This window comes from Heptranchias perlo, chromosome 9 (genome assembly GCF_035084215.1).
Source record: "Heptranchias perlo isolate sHepPer1 chromosome 9, sHepPer1.hap1, whole genome shotgun sequence".
Classification (NCBI taxonomy): domain Eukaryota; kingdom Metazoa; phylum Chordata; class Chondrichthyes; order Hexanchiformes; family Hexanchidae; genus Heptranchias; species Heptranchias perlo.
This window is the reverse complement of record NC_090333.1, coordinates 52896107-52914050: the sequence shown is the minus strand read 5'-3', so window position 1 is coordinate 52914050 and position 17944 is coordinate 52896107. Positions and strand designations below refer to the sequence as shown.

Here is a 17944-nt window from a genome sequence, read left to right as displayed (position 1 = left end):
AGACCGATATGAAAGATCCTTAGCTATAACAAGGCAGCACCCAGTCTTGGACCCATTACAATATTGGCCAAATAGACTATTGACTGATTGGCAGCATCCTCTACCTTTGATGCATGTGAGAGTAATGGGCACCACTGCATCTAAACTGTGCATGTAACACATTACAGCATTCAAATAGATTCTTTAAATGTGCATAACGTACACAAGACACATTATATTTCTGTGTCATGAGAAAATTTCAACCTGTGACAGTTAAACTAAATAGATCCCCAAAATCGGGTGATTTAGTAAAACTAGAATCCATTTATTTTTGTCCTCAGAACTCAATCGGGAAATGTCAAACTTGAATGGAATTTTGAGACATTTTTTCAACCGAAAGGCGCCATTTAATGCAAGTTGTTATAGTTGTTGAATTGCTTCTGCTTTCTCTCTGGGTTGTCACACAGCTGCACTTATATTATCAAATAATTTCATAAAAAATAAGTACAAGACATTTCTTGTAAGAAAAATGTCCAACTAAATTATGTATATTCTCATTTAAAAGATTGCTGCTTTCAGCAATTTTATCTTTTATCTGATTTTCCATCTTTTGCCCTTTAATGAAAACACTTCTGTTTTAATCATGATGCACATTTTGTTTTGTTCCACAGCTCCATAAAGTGCCAGCCCCCTGCCTGCTGCATCATCCCTGGCTGTCCATTCAATGCCTCTAATCACTAATATTTATAGTGCAGTCTGTGAATACTTGGCTAGAAAAGGAGGCACATTTTTTATATTTATTCATTAACAAGTGTCCATGCTGGATGCAGTATGTGAAGTAGTGAGCTGTCACTTGATTAAAAGGAACCATTTGTCATATTGTCTTTAGCATTCCACTCCATCTTCATCAGGGGCAAAATAAAGATGTAATGTACAAGTGTAAGAAAAAGAGGTACATTCACCAACCAACGCATACAGGCTACAGTATGATCCTTACTGGGTGGTTGACATATAGACAAAGAATAGAGGATTAGGGGAGGAGAGGAACACTTCCTGGAACTGAAGATTAAAGTAAAATCTGTGTTACAATGTTAATGTCCACTTGGAAAGAATTTTTAAAATGCATCAAACTGAAGCAAAAGTGCTAGCCAGCATTGATGTATTTTCCACCCTGATGCATAAGCAAACGGGAGAACACGTAACTGCTCCTGCACTGACGCCAATGCTATTTTCATAATGGCTCAGTTACTGGCGATTGGTCCAGTAGTTTGTGCTGTAGAATAGCCTGCAGTTTTCTCCTCGCTTCTCCTGAATGTGTTGGCTCATGCTGGGAGGACAACAGTCGCCTGATACCTCATCCAATTTTCATGTGTGTGAGCCTCAACAGTGAGCGTCAGTGAGCACCACAATTGAGCACCTTCCAGGAGAGAGAGGCAGTCACTTGATAGCAATCAGGAATGGAAACCCTGACTGAGTTTCTTCATGTGTCTAGCTTGGGATGCTGTGACCAGTTGTAGCACTGCAACCACTGCCCTGGCTGAGATCAGCCAACTCAGCACATATGGGAAATCAAACCTCAGACCTTCTAATATCACAGTGCATTTACCCTCTTGACCATCAGAGAAGCTTCATATTTTTGTTATTATTTGTTGTTACTCTAGGGGAATCAAGGGATATGGGGATCCGGCAGGAAAGTGGAGTTGAGGTCGAAGATCAGCCATGATCTTATTGAATGGCGGAGCATGCTTTAGAGGCCATATGGCCTACTCCTGCTCCTATTTCTTTTGTTCTTATGTTCTTATTGCATTCTGCAATTCAGCATCAGTTAATCTTCACGCAAAAAAAACTCAGAAAAATAAATACACAAACAAAAAAAAACTAGAAGCAATCACAGAGTTAGTTCAATCAGGAAAGGGTTAATTTTGTCATAAGCTACTGCTGGTTTGTGTGACTTTCTCCCTCTCCCGATATTTTCTTTTTCTTTGAAATAATCAAAAAAAAAACCTCTGCTGATTTTGTGAGCCGACCTGTAGATCTTGGTGTTGGTGCAGCTGTCGCAGATCAGCCTCAAATCTGTGGCAGGCAGCATTTGGCACAGCTGAAAGAAAGGTCTCTGACTAATGGCCTTTCATAAACACTTTTTTCCTCCTATTTCTGCAAATATTATGAAACCTAAATAGGCCCTACTCATTGCAAACCAAGAGGGTCGAAAAATTCATGCCATGTGCCTCCAGCAGATTAATTGTCCCAATACTAGGCGCCTTGGTGTTTTTTTGCAGTGCCCTCAAGGCACTGTCTGAGGCTGCTCTGTTCAAACTACTTCTCCGACTTTTCTTGTTAATGGTTCCCCCCTTTTCCCCTCCCCCCAAATGTTGCCGGCCATTCAACAACTTTTTAAGTATAAATTACATCAGTTCTCTATTTCAGTCACCATATTAAACCAACGTTTTATGGAACTACAAAGCAAGACTTAGAGATTGAAAATCTGTAGGCAATTGTTTCATTAAATCCATGAATGGGAATAGAATGAGAATTAAAGGTAGTTCCTGGTCCCTTACGGTCAAATACAGCTTTCATTTATAAAGCAATCAAGTGATTACAATTAAACCTTTCTATAAATCACACTGACATCCCTTCTTCACTTCTCTATGTTTCACTTTGCTTTTAAGAATGCAACCCAATTTTTGCTCAAGTGACTTAAAAAAAAGGTCCAATTTCTCTATAAAAACCTTAAATGTGTTCATGCTGTGACAGGTTGGGACTTTGTTTAAAAATTATTTTTGACAGGCTTAGCACAACTTTCATGAGTTACATCTCTACAGCTGATTAATATGAATACAAGGTATTTGATTAAGATAGATATTAATAATAATTATATCAATATCATTGAAAGGGAAATGTTTATGTCAGAAAAAAATATTGATGGGAGGATTATTGAAAATATAACAGTGAGCTATGGAAGTTGTTATCCCACAACCATCAACAAATCAATATTAAAAAATGATCCTTCCTTCAGTTGAAAATTATCATCATCACCAGCGGTCTTTGAGTGACTGTTCAGGTGGCTTGGGTAAGTGTCTCCTTTGCATAAACATCCTAGTTCCATATGCCAATACATTTTGCTGCCACTTCCGATTCTCCTCCCACTCCAAATATCACATATCCCTTTTGACGCCACAGCCTCTGTGGTGAAAGTAGCTTGGGACAGGCTGTTTTACAACAAATTTGGAAGCCCAAGTGACCTTGGGAAGTTACAATGTGGAGCAAGAGAAAAGATTTTTACTGTAAGGTAACCCAATGTTTTTTATTAGTATGTCAGCTTGAACTAGTTGGTAGCAACTCGTCTCTAAGTCAGAGAGTTGTGGGTTCATATCACATTCCAAAACTTGAATGCACATTCTAGGCTGATGCTTCAGTGTAGTACTAAGGACATGCTGCCTTGTTGAAGATGCTCTCCTTTGGATGTATGGTTAAATCAAGTCCTCAAGTACCTGCTTTGGTGACTCAAGTGGACACCAAAGATCCCACGGCACTTTTCAAAGAGGAGCAGGGAATTCTCTTGGTGCCATGACCAACATTCTTTCCTCAACCAACACCATCAAAATACATATTAACTGATCATTCAACTTACTGCCATTGCTAGGATCTTGCGATGTGCAAAATATTGCTTTCACCTACATGTCCACAGTGGCTGCACGTCTTAGTAATTTATTATATCTGAAGCAATTTTCAATGTTTCTGAGAAAGAAAGTAGCACCTCCCAAAGCATTTCACAGCCAACTAACACCTTTGAAGTGCAGTCACTGTTTTTTTTTTAACTCATTCATGGGATGTGGCCAGCACTGGCAAGACCAGCATTTATTGCCCATCCCTAATTGCCCTTGCGAAGGTGGTGGTGAGCTGCCTTCTTGAACCACTGCAGTCCACGTGGTGAAGGTTCTCCCACACTGCTGTTAGGTTGGGAGTTCCAGGATTTTGATCCAGCGACGATGAAGGAACGGCGATATATTTCCAAGTCAGGATGGTGTGTGACTTAGAGGGGAACGTACAGGTGGTGTTGTTCCCATGCACCTGCTGCCCTTGTCCTTCTAGGTGGTAGAGGTCGCGGGTTTGGGAGGTGCTGTTGAAGAAGCCTTGGTGAGTTGCTACAGTGCAATGCAGTGTTGTTATGCAGGTAATTGCAAATGCAACAGCCAATTCTCATATAGTAAGGTCCCACAAACAGCAAATGAGAAATAACCAGTTAGGTTTTGGTGGTGTTAGATGATGGAAGAAATATTGGTCAGGGTATTGGGAGTACTTCCTTACTCTCCTTTGAATAGAGCCATGGGAACTCTTATGTCCAACTGAACAGGTAGTTGGGGCCTCAACTTAACATTTCATCTGACTAGATGGCATCTCCAACAATACAGCATGTGTCCAGTCCTGCATTGGTCAGCCTAGGTTATATGCTCAAATCCCCGGACTGGGACTTCCACAACCTTCTGACACAAGCAAAATTACATAGCAGAGGCAAGAGTAACTCAGAAGATAAATGTGATAAGGTGCTATACAAGTGCAAGATCTTTATCTTTACCAAGATATTTGTACCAGAGTATTTGTTGCGATGTACATGTAAGATAATTATTACCCTGAAGAATGGAATCCATTCGCTTCCCACCCAAATATTTTTCAATATTTGGCTCAGCAAAACATCAAAGAGTTCATTGTTGACAAAAGCAGAAAATGCTGAGAGTCACCATAATTCATTGAGAATTACTAGATTATTAATTTAGTTAGATCTGTAGATACCCAGCTCCACCTCAACACAACCTCCCTCAATCCCTCCACCGCCTCTGTGTTGTTAAACTGCTTGTCTGACATCCAGTCTGGAGGAGACTAAATTTCCTCCAATTAAACATTTGGAAAACTAAAACCATTGTCTTCGGTCCCCACCACAAACTCTGTTCCCTAGCCATCAATTCCATCACCCTCCCTGGCCACTGTCTCAGTCTGAAACACACTGTTCACAACCTCAGCATTCTATTTGACCCTGAGCTGAGCTTCTGAACCATATCCGCTCCATCACAAAGACCACCTACTTCCACCTCCGAAATATTGTCCGTCTCCAACCCTGCCTCAGTCCATCTGCTGCAAAAACCTTCATCCGTGCTTTTGTTACTTCCAGACTTGACTATTCCAATACTCTCCTGGCTGGCCTCCTATCTTCCACCCTCCATAAACTTGAGCTCATCCAAAACTCTGCTGCCCATATCCTAACTCCTGTGCTCGCTGACCTACATTAGCCCCCTCCACCAACATCTCAATTTTAAAATCCTCATCCTCGTGTTCAAATCCCTCCATTTCTCTGCACCTCCTCTAGCCCTACAATTGTCTGAGAAATCTGCATTCCTCTAACTCTGGCCTCTTGTGCATCCCCCACTTCCTTCATCCCAACATTAGCGGGCATGCCTTCAACCATTTAGGCCCTAAACTCTGGAATTGCCTTCCCAAACTTGTTCACCTCTCCACCCCTCTCTCCTCCTTTAAGACCCTCCTTAAAACCTACCTCTTTGACAAAGGCTTTGGTCACCTGTCCTCATGTCTCCTTCTTTGGCACAGTATCAATTTTTGTCTGATTATGCTCCTGTGAAGTGCCTTGGGACATTTTACTGTGTTAAAGGTGCTATATAAATGCACATTGTTGTTGTTGGTTTTGCTTCCACCCTACCTCAGCTCATCCATCGCTGAAACCCTCAAATACGCCTTTGTCATCTCCAGTCACATCCCCTCCTCCATTGCTGCCCAAGCCTCATTCTCTGTAATTCCTTCCCTAAACCTCTCTGCCTTTCTACCTCCCTCTCCTCCTTTAAGACACTCCTTCAAACCCATTTCTTTGATCAAGATTTTCATCACCCATCCCAATCTCTCCTTTGGCTCAGCATCCGATGCCTCTGTGATAAATCTTAGGATATTTTTCTATGTTAATGGCACTATGTAAATGCAAGCTGCCGCTGTTGGTTTTTATTGTGGCGAGAACTTTGGCTACTTCTGTCCATGATAAATGACTTTGTTTTGATCCAGACAATTTGACAAAAGTCATCTACTTTAATATTCCATGGAGGTATTAAATATACAAAAATAACAAAAGATAATGGTCACTGAAATTTGAAAAAGTTATTGCTCTATATTAGGAGCAAATATTCATAATGAAATCATACTTATAAGCAAATAATTAGCAAATAGTTGGCAAAAAAACCATGGAAGCACATCAGGTCCTGGCGGCTATAACAGCTACATGTTCAGTAATACTAAAGATGGCAAAATGGAATCATACAATCATAGAAAAGTTGCAGCACAGAAAGAGGCCATTCGGCCCTTCGAGCTCATGCCAGCTCTTTGTAAGAGCAATCCAGTTGGTCACATTCCCCTGATCTTTCCCCATAGCCCTGCAAATTTTTTCCCTTCAAGTATTTATCCAATTCCTTTTTGAAAGTCATGTTTGAATCAGCTTCCACCATCCTTTCAGGCAGCACATTCCAGATCATAACCACTCGCTGCGTAAAAAAGTTTTTCCTCATGTCACCTTTGGCTCTTTCGCCAATCACCTTAAATCTGTGTCCTCTGGTTCTCGACCCTTCAGCTAATGGGAACAGTTCCTCTTTATTTACTTTATCTAAACCCTTCATGATTTTGAACATTTCTGTCAAATCTCCTCTTAACCTTTGTTGCTCTAAGGAGAACAGCCCCAGCTTCTCCAGTCTATCCATGTAACTAAAGTCCCTCATCCCTGGAACCATTCTAGTAAATCTTTTCCACACCCTCTCTAAGGCCTTCACATCCTTCCTAAAGTGCAGTGCCCAGAATTGGATACAATTCTCCAGCTGTGGCTGAACCAGTGTTTTATAAAGGCTCAACATAACTTCCTTGCTTTTGTACTCTATGCCTCTATTTATAAAGCCCAGGATCCCATATGCTTTTTTAACCGCTTTCTCAACCTGCCCTGTCACCGTCAAAGATTTGTGCACATATACCCCCAGGTCTCTCTGTTCCTGCACCCCCTTTAGAATTGTACCCTTTAGTTTATATTGTCTCTCCTCATTCTTCCTGCCAAAATGTATCACCACACACTTCTTTGTGTTAAATTTCATCTGCCATGTGTACGCCCATTCCACCAGCCTGTCTATGTCCTCTTGAAGTCTATTATTATCCTTCTCCCTGTTTACTACACATCCAAGTTTTGTGTCATCTGCAAATTTTGAAATTGTGCCCTGTACACACAAGTCTAAGTCATGAATGTATAACAAAAAAAAGCAGTGGTCCCAGCACCGACCCCTGGGAATACCACTTTAAACATCCTCCAGTCCGAAAAACAACCGTCCACCACTACTCTCTGTTTCCTGTTACTTAGCCAATTTCATATCCATACTGCCACAGCCCCTTTAATTCCCTGGGCTTCAATTTTGCTGACAAGCCTATTATGTGGCACTTTATCAAATGCCTTTTGAAAGTCCATATACATAACATCAACCGCATTGCCCTCATCAAACCTCTCTGTTACCTCATCAAAAAACTCAATGAAATTAGTTAAACACGATTTCCTTTAACAAATCCATGCTAGCTTTTCTTTATTAATCCACATTTGTCAAGTGACTATTAATTTTGTCCTGGATTATCATTTCTAAAAGCTTCCCCACCACCATGGTTAAACTGACTGGTCTGCAGTTGCTGGGTTTATCCTTACACCCTTTTTTGAACAAGGGTGTAACATTTGCAATTCTCCAGTCCTCTGAGATTTGAAGTTTATGGCCAGCACCTCTGCAATTTCCATTCTTACTTCCCTCAGCAACCTAGGATGCATCCCATCCGGACCGGGTGACTTATCTACTTTAAGTTCAGCCAGCCTTTCTAATACCTCCTCTTTATCTACTTTTAGCCCATCCAGCATCTCAACTACCACCTCTTTTACTGTGACTTTGGCAGCATCTTCTTCCTTGGTAAAGACAGATGCAAAATATTCATTTAGTACCTCAGCCATGCCCTCTGCCTCCATGCGTAGATCTTTTTTTGGTCCCTAATCAGCCCCACCCATCATCTTACTACCTGTTTACTATTTATATACCTATAGAAGACTTTTGGATTCCCTTTTATGTTAGCAGCCAGCCTATTCTCATACTTTCTCTTTGCTCCTCTTATTTTTTTTCTCACTTCTCTGAACTTTCTATATTCAGCCTGGTTCTCACGTGTATTATCAACCTGACATCTATCATACACTCCCTGGTTGCCCTACCTTTCCCCCCCGTGGGAATGTACTTACACTGTATCCGAACCACCTCCTCTTTAAAGGCCGCCCATTGTTCAATTACAGTTTTGCCTGCCAATCTTTGAGGTTGGGTGTTATAACATGTTTATAATAAGCAGCATTTTGTAATAGTTAAAGCTTTGATATTGAATACTATGTGGCTGTTTATTGTTATGTAGTTGCCACTTGTAACAGCATGTTTATTATATAAAATCAAAAAATGTTCTGCATGCAGTAACAATCCTACTTTAAAAATTGAAACATTTTAATAGATTGCTCATAAACAGAACCTTTTGCCAATAAGAACAATCCCAAATGGAACATATTATTTGAGGTACTTGGGCCAAATTTGCTGAGGGGGAGGCGGGGGCAGTGCAACTGAGTGTGACACCAGCACTGTGCACCAGAAGTGCACTCATTAGGCAGATCTGGAAGACTGCACCAATTTGCTAACCCCTGTGATTCGGATGAACTGGGCATGCTCCATGCATGGAGTACAGCCATTGGGCGCAAGCTTAATAACCCTAGGAAATTGGCAGTTCTAGTGCAGGCCTATGTCATCTTAAAGGGGCAATATTGACTTTACTGTCTGCTTCTGGCCCACATTCATGTCCTGTGCAATTATTTATAGGCTGATGAGAGTTGGAAGCTGTCTTTTTGGCTCTGGAATTGTTCAGTTCCAGCTTCTTTTACAGTAAAGGAATTTACATTATTTCCATCTGCGAAAAGGGGGAGATACAGATGAATATCTCATAATAAAGACATCATGACAGTTGCCTGGGTGTCCGGCAGTGATTTGCATAATGCAATGCCTATTGTCATGCACCAGCTGGAGATTGATTGAATCATCCCCCTTCTGTTCATGTAGGCGGCACTTCTGTCAGAAGGAACCCAAAGGACTACTTTGTCCAATTAAAAACCCTCATCGACTCTGAGAAATCCCAATACACCGTAGAATAAGCTCTAACCTGGACATCCCTGGCCACAGTGGAAAACTTTACATCGGTATTAGTTTGTGCAAACAGGGCACACCTGCTGTATGCACCTATGTACCAATGACTGACAGATGTTCGAGACGTCACATGTGCCAACCTGGAATGCGACATGTCATAGCTGATGAAGTCAGGCGCACTCTGGAAAAAGGCACCTGTCACCTGGTGAACGCAGGCACCTGCAACTTCCAGGCTGATATTACATAGACCCCAGTGGCTGAACAGAAGGATCCGCAACTGTAAAAATTCATGATGTGGAGATGCCGGTGATGGACTGGGGTGGACAAATGCAAGGAATCTTACAACACCAGGTTATAGTCCAACAATTTTAAAATCACACGCTTTCGGAGATTATCCCCTTCGTCATTCACCTGAAAGCTTGTGATTTTAAAATAAAATTGTTGGACTATAACTTGGTGTTGTAAGATTCCTTGTAAAAAATTCATGGTCATGGTGATCTGAATCTCTGGCAGCAACGCTCTGCAGGCAGTCGATTGTGGCTTGTGGTCCTCCTATAGAACGTCACACAGGTGGCCGATGGGTGCGTCTGATGCACAACTCCCCCTAGAGGTCTTAGTATGACCTACGTTGTCTGTACATTCTCGGGATGGGGGTTCGTTATAGCAAGTGGTCTGCTGTCTTCGGTCATGGCCCCTCACTCTGACCCTCTTGCCTCTACTGCTCATCTTCCTCTTCCATTATTATTATCATTAAAAATTGGCACTATGCCGCTGTCATGCCATAGTTATGTCGAACATTACAAGAAAATTCCTGTTGGTACTTCCCACAATTTGCGCTGCTAAATAGATGCACTTAAAGAGTGAAACCCAGCAAAATCAAGTCTAATTTTGCAACCCAGTTCTCAAATGGGTCACATCCAATAGAATTTTTACAAGTAAATCCATCCACAACACAGCCCCAGAAGCAGAAAGAAAGCAAAAATGAATGTGTGGTAAGTAAAAAAGGCAATGTTACACATTGGATTTCTTCACAGCTCGGAGTATTGACCAATGGATTTTATTTTGCACAGTCTGTTAGGCCCCAATATTAGAGTGGAAGCGGGATGGCAGTGGGGGGTGGGGGGAGGGTGAATCGGCGCGCGGGTAACCCGACCAATAGAAAATGTCTGTTTCCCAGGCGATCGTGATTCAATTGGTGCCACTTAACGTGGCTTCCGGGTTTGCCGTCCGAAAGCTGTGCAGCGGACGGATTGCGCACCCGCGTCACAGCTGGAGGAGCTCTATTTAAAGGGCCATTGCTCCAATGGCTTTTCCTGCAGCAACACCCAAACACCACAATGGAGCAGAACAGGGGCAAGGCTGCTCCAAGATTCAACGATGCCTCGTTCCAGGTGCTACTGGATGGGGTGAGGAGGAGGAGGGATCTCTTTTACCCAGCGGACGGGAGGAAATGGCCTGCCTCTGCCACGAAGAAGACTTGGCTCGAGGTGGCAGAGGAGGTCACCAGCAGCAGCAACATCTCCCGCACCTGGATCCAGTGCAGGAAGCACTTCAATGACCTAACTAGGTCAGCCAAAGTGAATACACTCATTGATTCTCCTACATTCCGTCTTCCACATCACTGTCCCCACCCCCCAACTCTTTCTGCACTGCCAACACTACTCTATCACCTCACTCCTCAAACCCATTTAAGGCTCATCCTCAACTTACCTGCACTTCCTCACCTCCCCATTATTCACCCCACCATTACCACTCACCCCATCCTCATCCAATGTGATGTCTCTGTCTCATACTCACCCTCTTTCATGGTTAGACTCACCCGAACCAATGCATTCATCAGTTGGCCACTTCACCATCACTCAGTCACACATTTGTTCCTTCTAGGAGAAGAGAACAAAAAAATGCACAGGAGAGGGCGAGGACAGGAGGGGGGACGCAACAGATAGTCGTGCTCACAGATGTGGAGTAGGAGCTCAGCCGAACCCTTGACTGCCTGTCCATCAGGGAGGCCAAGACCAACCCATAAACGTCTGGTGACACAACTTTAAACATTCATCACACACAATATGAATTAATGTTAACATGCCTTGCCATCTTCAGCACCTCAATATGCTCATCGCAACATGACACATCTGTGATGATGCTTAATACTGCTTTCTGTTCTCTTACAGGGCCTTCAGTGACTGATGTGATGGCGGAGGGCGATTCCTCAGAGGACCTGCCAGCCTCTGAGGGTGCACCGTCATATCTTAGTGAGCCATCCACCAGCGCAGATACTCACACCTCAGTGGGTCCTAGTCCTCAGTTAGTTGGGTTGGCACCTGGTGAGTTACCACTCACGTGAGCACGAGCAGACACTGGTAGCAGGGGTAGCTGCGGAGAGTCCGTGTCAGTGGGCGCACTCCTCTCCAGGCTCTGCTCAGCTGGACACAGATGCTGAACCCTGGAGGCCATCCTTTAAAATGAGAATGATTGATGGACAGCAGCACATTTGCGAGGTACTATAACAGGTGCCACGCACACTCTCCACAATAGTGCAGAGAATGGAGGAGTCCAACTCCTGCATCAGTGGAATGGTGGCACAGATACGGGAGGGAATCTCTGAGATACTGTCTCAGGGACGTGAGGGAATCTCTAAGATAGTGTCACAGAGACGTGAGCAACTCTGAGATACTGTCACAGGTAAGAAGTGCAGGAATGTCTGCGATGGAGAGAAGGGTAGCCTCCATTGAGCTTCAAGCACGGCTCACAAATGAATCCATTAAGGTCCTGACAATGGTCATTCGGACTCAGGATGAAAAACATTCCGCCACCTTAAACAGGCAGGCAGATACACTGGCACTGGCCTTAGAATGCTTCACACATGTCCTCCAAACTGTTGTCCAGCAGAGTGGTAGGAGTGATGTGGCCCTGGCCCAGGAGAGGGATGATGGTGAAAGGGGACATGGAAGTGGGGACACCACTCAAAGCGCTTCCACGTCTCACCCGTTGTCCCCCTCTCAACCAGTACCCTCAATGCTGATTGCTCTCCAGGTGGCTGAGTCTGCCCCTGCACAGGTGGAGGTGGAGCAGTCTTTGGAGGGGCCCTCACGGGCACCAAAACCCAGAGGGCGTAGGCCCAAAGCATCTAATTAGTCAGGACATGAACAAGAGCAACCTGCCACTACCTCTGCTGCAGCCACAGGGGAGGCACCACGTAGAAGTAGTCTGAAGCGAAAGGCAAAGGTTTTGTAAGCACAAAGGGGATGCACAAGGGTGTTTGACGTTTGATCATGTTTTTGATTTATATTTGCTTTTTGTTAAATGCACATTAAATATTATTATTGTCACCACTACTGCCACGTCTTGGCCATTCTTGACTGGCTTTTGTGATAGGGCCCTTTCATGAGGTTCACCATGAACGCCCACACTTGATGCCACCCATTGGGTCACTCTACAGTGGGTGTATGTGTAGTTGCAGGACTGTTTTGTGCAGGGAGGGGTGGGGGGCTGGTGCGGGCGCTGCTCTTTCCAGGTGGTGTGCGGACTGGACTCTTCTCACTTTCTGATGTTAGGAGAACCGTTCACATATCAGTGACTCCCTGGCCTCATGAGCAGCTAGGTGAGCCGCTGCTCTGCTCATGAGTTCCTCCTCCTCCTCCTCATTGTGGATGACAGATGTGGATGGGGCCTCCTCAAGCGGCTGCCCTCTCTGTTGTGCCATGTTGTGCAGGGCACAACACACGACTATACTGCGTCCCACTCTGTCTGGTATTGAAGCGCTCCCCCAGAACGATCAAGGCACCTAAATCGCATCTTGAGCAGCCCTATAGGATGCTCAGTTGTAGACCTGGTGGCGATGTGGCTGTCGTTATATCGACGCTGTTGCTCAGTGATGGGATTCCTCAAAGGTGTCATGAGTCACGTGTGCAGGGGGTATCCCTTGTCCCCAAGGAGCCAGCCCTTAAGGGTTTTCGGTGCGTGGAAGAGGGGCAGGATGTTGGATGAAGGAATTGTGGCAGCTGCCAGGGAATCTGCGCATACGTGAAGGAATCTTTTGCGGTGGTCACAAATGAGCTGAGTGTTGATGGAGTGATAGCCCTTCCTGTTGATGAACAGTCCTGGCTCGTGTGGAGGTGCTCGTATTGCTATATGGGTTTAATCGATTGCACCCTGCACTCATGGGAAGCCAGCCACAGAGTGGAATCCCACTGCCCTGTCCGTCTGGCTGAGGTCGTCCATGGGGAAGTTGACGCACTGCGAGGCCCTGCGAAACAAGCTGTCGGTGACCTGCCTTATGCACTTGTGTGCAGATGACTGAGAGACCCCGGCAGCACCCTGGAATGATCCGGAGGCGAAGAAGTTGAGGGCAGTGGTGACTTTGACAGTGACAGGTAAGGAGATGCTGCTCGGCCCAGTCAGGAGCAGCTCGGCATGAAGGAGACTGCAGATGTCTGCGACTACCTGGCGACTGACTCTGAGCCTCCTTAGGGAGGTCCAGGAAGCTGAGCCTCGGTCTGTAGACCCTGTGGCGAGGGTAGTGCCTCCTGTGATGTTGCTCGCTCTGTTGTTGCCCTCTGTGCTCTTGTGCAAGTGCCTGTGGCGCAGCACTGTGTTGTGGAGCTCCAAGTGGCGGAGGTGGACGCCATGCCTGGTGAGGCTGGCGATGTTGCTCGTCCTCGGATGTAGTGGTAAATGCAGCCATGGTGCCCCCCCTCCATCCTGACTGTGTGAGTTTGAGGAGGTCCTCACGGTAGTTAAAAATGTGTAAACAGAAGAATTTTGAGTGGAAAGTAAGAATTTTCATTGAAAACACAAAGATCTCGCAGCCAAAACTTTGTCTGAAAGAACTGAGTGCCCTGCTGCCATAAGTGACCTTTTCTCCCCATCTGTCAAAGAAGCATTTGAATGTGCAACTGGCTGCTGGCTGAAACATGTCTGTTGCAACATGGAGTGTTTCCCACAGCACGGGAAACATGCTGGGGATGCTTCAAAATTGCACCCCTGCCTCAATATGGAGAAAATTAAGTAGTTCAGCTACTTGAACTATCTAAACAACTGTGTCAAGTATCAGCCCGCCGGCTTTAATTGCCAGTGGGACTTACGCATTCGGGAGGCGCGCGTGCACTCAGTTGCATCAGTGGAGAACCCGGAAGTCTGCAGGTTGGAGCCAGGTTCCGAAACCAATCGGGATTTCCCCAATTTTTGGAGCTCCCCCGCCCCCAACGCACCCGCAATTTCCCTGGAAAATTGAGCCCTTAGAAATGTAGTTTTTTAAAAAACATTTGGATTGAATTTGAAGTGTGAAGTGACACATTTTGGTAGGAAGAATGAGGAGATGCAATATAAACTAAATGGTACAATTTTAAAGGGAGTGCAGGAACAGAGCGATTTGGGGGTGCACATACATAAATGTTTGAATGTTGCAGGACAGGTTGAGAAGGTTGTTAAAAAAGCAAATGGAATCCTAGGCTTTATTAATATAGGCATAGAGTACGAAAGCAAGGAAGTTATGCTAAACCTTTATAAAACACTGGTATTGTGTTCAATTCTGGGCACCACACTTTAGGAAGGATGTGAAGGCATTAGGGAGGGTGCAGAAAAGATTTACTCGAACGGTACCAGGGATGAGGGACTTCAGTTATATGGAGAGATTGGAGAAGCTGGGGTTGTCCTCCTTAGAGCAGAGAAGGTTAAGAAGAGATTTGATTGAGGTGTTCAAAATCATGAACGGTTTTGATATAGTAAATAAGGAGAAACTGTTTCCAGTGGCAGAAGGGTCGGTAACCAGAGGACACAGATTTAAATTGGCAAAAGAACCAGAGGTGACATGTGGAAACATTTTTTTATGCATCGAATTATCATGATCTGAATGCAATTCCTGAAAGAATGGTGGAAGCAGATTCAATAGTAAATTTCAAAAGGGAATTGGATAAATACTTGAAAAGAAAAACATTATAGGGCTATGGGGAAAAAGCAGGGGAGTGAAACCAATTGGATAGCTCTGCCAAAGAGCCGGTACTGGCATGATGGGCCGAATGGCCTCCTTCTGTGCTGTATCCTACTATAACACTATGAATTGTCCATTAAAATAAAGTGGACTGTTCTTTCTACTGTAATAAGCTTGGTGCTGTTTTTCCATTTTTCCTTCGGTTAGTTTTATCACAATGCATTCTCCAGCTTTCGGGAATGCCTGCGCATTGGGCTGAGGACTTCTAGCCCTGCGACTGCCAATCCCATTACGTGGCTCAAGGCCATGTAAAATATCAGCAGGAGATATGAGAGAAGGTGCAATGAGATATGAGAGAAGGTGCAATGTTTCCCCTCATAGCCAAGCTGAGAGCTGCTGAGTCTCATCACTCACGTGCAGATGGAATCTAGACTTCTCTCAAGTTGGACCATTTAGTAGAATTAAGCCAAAACCTCATTTGAACAGATACAGGTAATATTGGAATAGATCAAACACATTCTTTCCTGACTTTTACATATATATCCTGTTTTTGGCTGCTTACTCTGGCCTCAACCTTTTTTTCCAATCTGGTTGACTTCTCCTCGGACTCTTGTACAGATCGACATTGGCAGAGGCTCAGCACAAGGCTGCCTGTTCCCAGACATGAATTGACTCGACTTGACTGGAGAATGGTATGTGGTGTGGGAGGAGGGTAGGGAGGTGGAAAGAGAGAAGTAAAGAAAGTGGAGGGAGAGTGAAGCAACTGATTCCTGGCTTGCATGCGTTTTTTTTAAATGTAAAGATAAGACTGCCTCTATTTTCCTCCCTATTCAATGAGTATGGGTGACCTGTGCTTACGTCCCTTGCTGAAACTGCTCCAAAGTGACCACAAGTCTGAAGACAAGACTGGTGCGCTCTGTTGCAGATGATGCACTCTCCTTTGATTTTCACCTCGCTGCCTGGCCTCCGTTCAACACTTACCCACAATGAGAAGCGCAGGATTAGAGATTCAGTGCCCGTGGGAGGAAATTAAGGAGTAACTTGCATTGATCTGTGGCACAGCACCAACCCACCCACAATTATACGCTATTCTTGTAATTTGCCGTTATTTGGGACTTCGATGGAAGGTCAATTTGAGAATCCAGTTTCCTGAAGGTGAGTGGACAGTCATTTTATCTAAACTTTAAAGAACTAAGCTGGCAGCAGATCAAGGGAAATACAATTGATGTTTGATACATTAGTTCCACATTATGCAACTCACTTTGCATAAATAATCCCTCTCTTCCTTATCCATGATGGCCGAAAACAGGCCATCACCAATTTCTAGGCCTTTATGTTTGATAGTTAACAGCAAACTAGCTTTTAAAGATCAGAATTGCTAAGCTTTGGCATGGTTTAGCTAACGATGAGCTCAGTTTTGTTTCTGATCTTTGAATTGAACCAACTTTTCAGGTTTCTATTGCACTTGAGGAGGTAAACTGATTTTAAACTGGTGACTACAACTATAACTATAGTGATTTTCGGCTTGCCACACGTTTATCGAGCAGGCTGTTCAAAAAAATCTGCAAAAACATAAAGTGGACATGAAGGTTGCAATTTCTGCTCATGACAAAAATGGGGTGAGCTGACCCATAGCAGTGAATTTTCTGATGGGAGCTCCTTCCCCTAATTTGAAAATGCTGGTGGCACATGAAAAGTTTGCTCAGCTGCACACTTGGTTGGAGAGCAGAAATTCTAGCAAGGCAGCAGCTCTTAAAGGGCTACAGCTCACCATTAAAGAGGAAGTTGTGGTGGTGACAGAGAAGTTGACTAAGTGTTCACATGGAGTGGAGATGTGGACAGTACTGTTATTTTTGATGCTGAAGGGTGGCAGGTTCTGCTGCATTAGGTGGCTCTATTTAAGGCTAAAGTCCACCTTCCAGTAAAAGCACAAATACAAGCTGCATGGAGGGAGGTTGCCAACTGAGTCAATTCAGCCATCCAAGTCCCACCCATCCAGTATCTGGCTCCAAATAAGGAAGAAAAAATGCTGGTGTCAGGAGCAAGGTACAGACAACTGTACAATGCAGTTTTGCTCACATTTCTCTGGGGTCCATCAATTATGGCACAAACCTAAATTGGGAACCTCTGAATATTCTGGGTGGTACTATTTGAAGTGCTGTACCCGACCCACTACCCTTTTGCACACATTCTTTCATTATACCGAAGTTGCACAGTACAAACTTAAACTAAAGTGCTGTTAAGATGCCTTGTATGGAAACATTGTAAAATTAAGCAAAATATGAGCTGTGCATACCTTGGCAAATTCTGAGATAAAAAATTCTTCCTCAGCTGCTCCCAGGTTCGGTGCACAGATGAGATAGCACGGGCTCCTTCCACCATCTCCTTTCAGGCCGTTCTGCACTGCTATTCACTGGAGGATGGCCTCTGCTCCAAAAAGGACCAATCTTATTTGCGGGATCTCCTCCAGCTGTATCTCCAACGCTGCTTCATTAAATGACCTTACTGTTGCCATTTCTCTGGGTGGAATCAGTCTGTCAGCAGTACAGTTCAGATAGCGGAGTGGTTATTTTGGCATTGACACTCCTTTTGGAGTAATTACAACAAATTTGTATTTTCTGGAACTGATTAAGCACAGCATCAATGCATTACTGTACAGTAACAAAATGACAATTAATCTAATCAAACCTACAATTTTGCCCAATTTTTTGCACACTAAACATATGCATTGTAAGTAGGGTTTAACATCTTCCCTGTTACAGGAAGACTTATATAAATCTACAGGAATACATGTGTAAATCTA

General features: G+C 44.1%; 1 long non-coding RNA gene across 1 annotated transcript in view; it reads right to left on the bottom strand.

Annotated features, from left to right (window-relative positions):
• Positions 1–17646, bottom strand: part of LOC137325022 (uncharacterized) — a 32638-nt gene extending 14992 nt beyond the window's left edge. The window contains exon 1 of the long non-coding RNA XR_010963778.1: positions 17438–17646. This is a non-coding gene — a long non-coding RNA (uncharacterized lncRNA). The remainder of the gene's footprint in view (positions 1–17437) is intronic.
• Between the last annotated feature and the right edge of the window lie 298 nt (positions 17647–17944).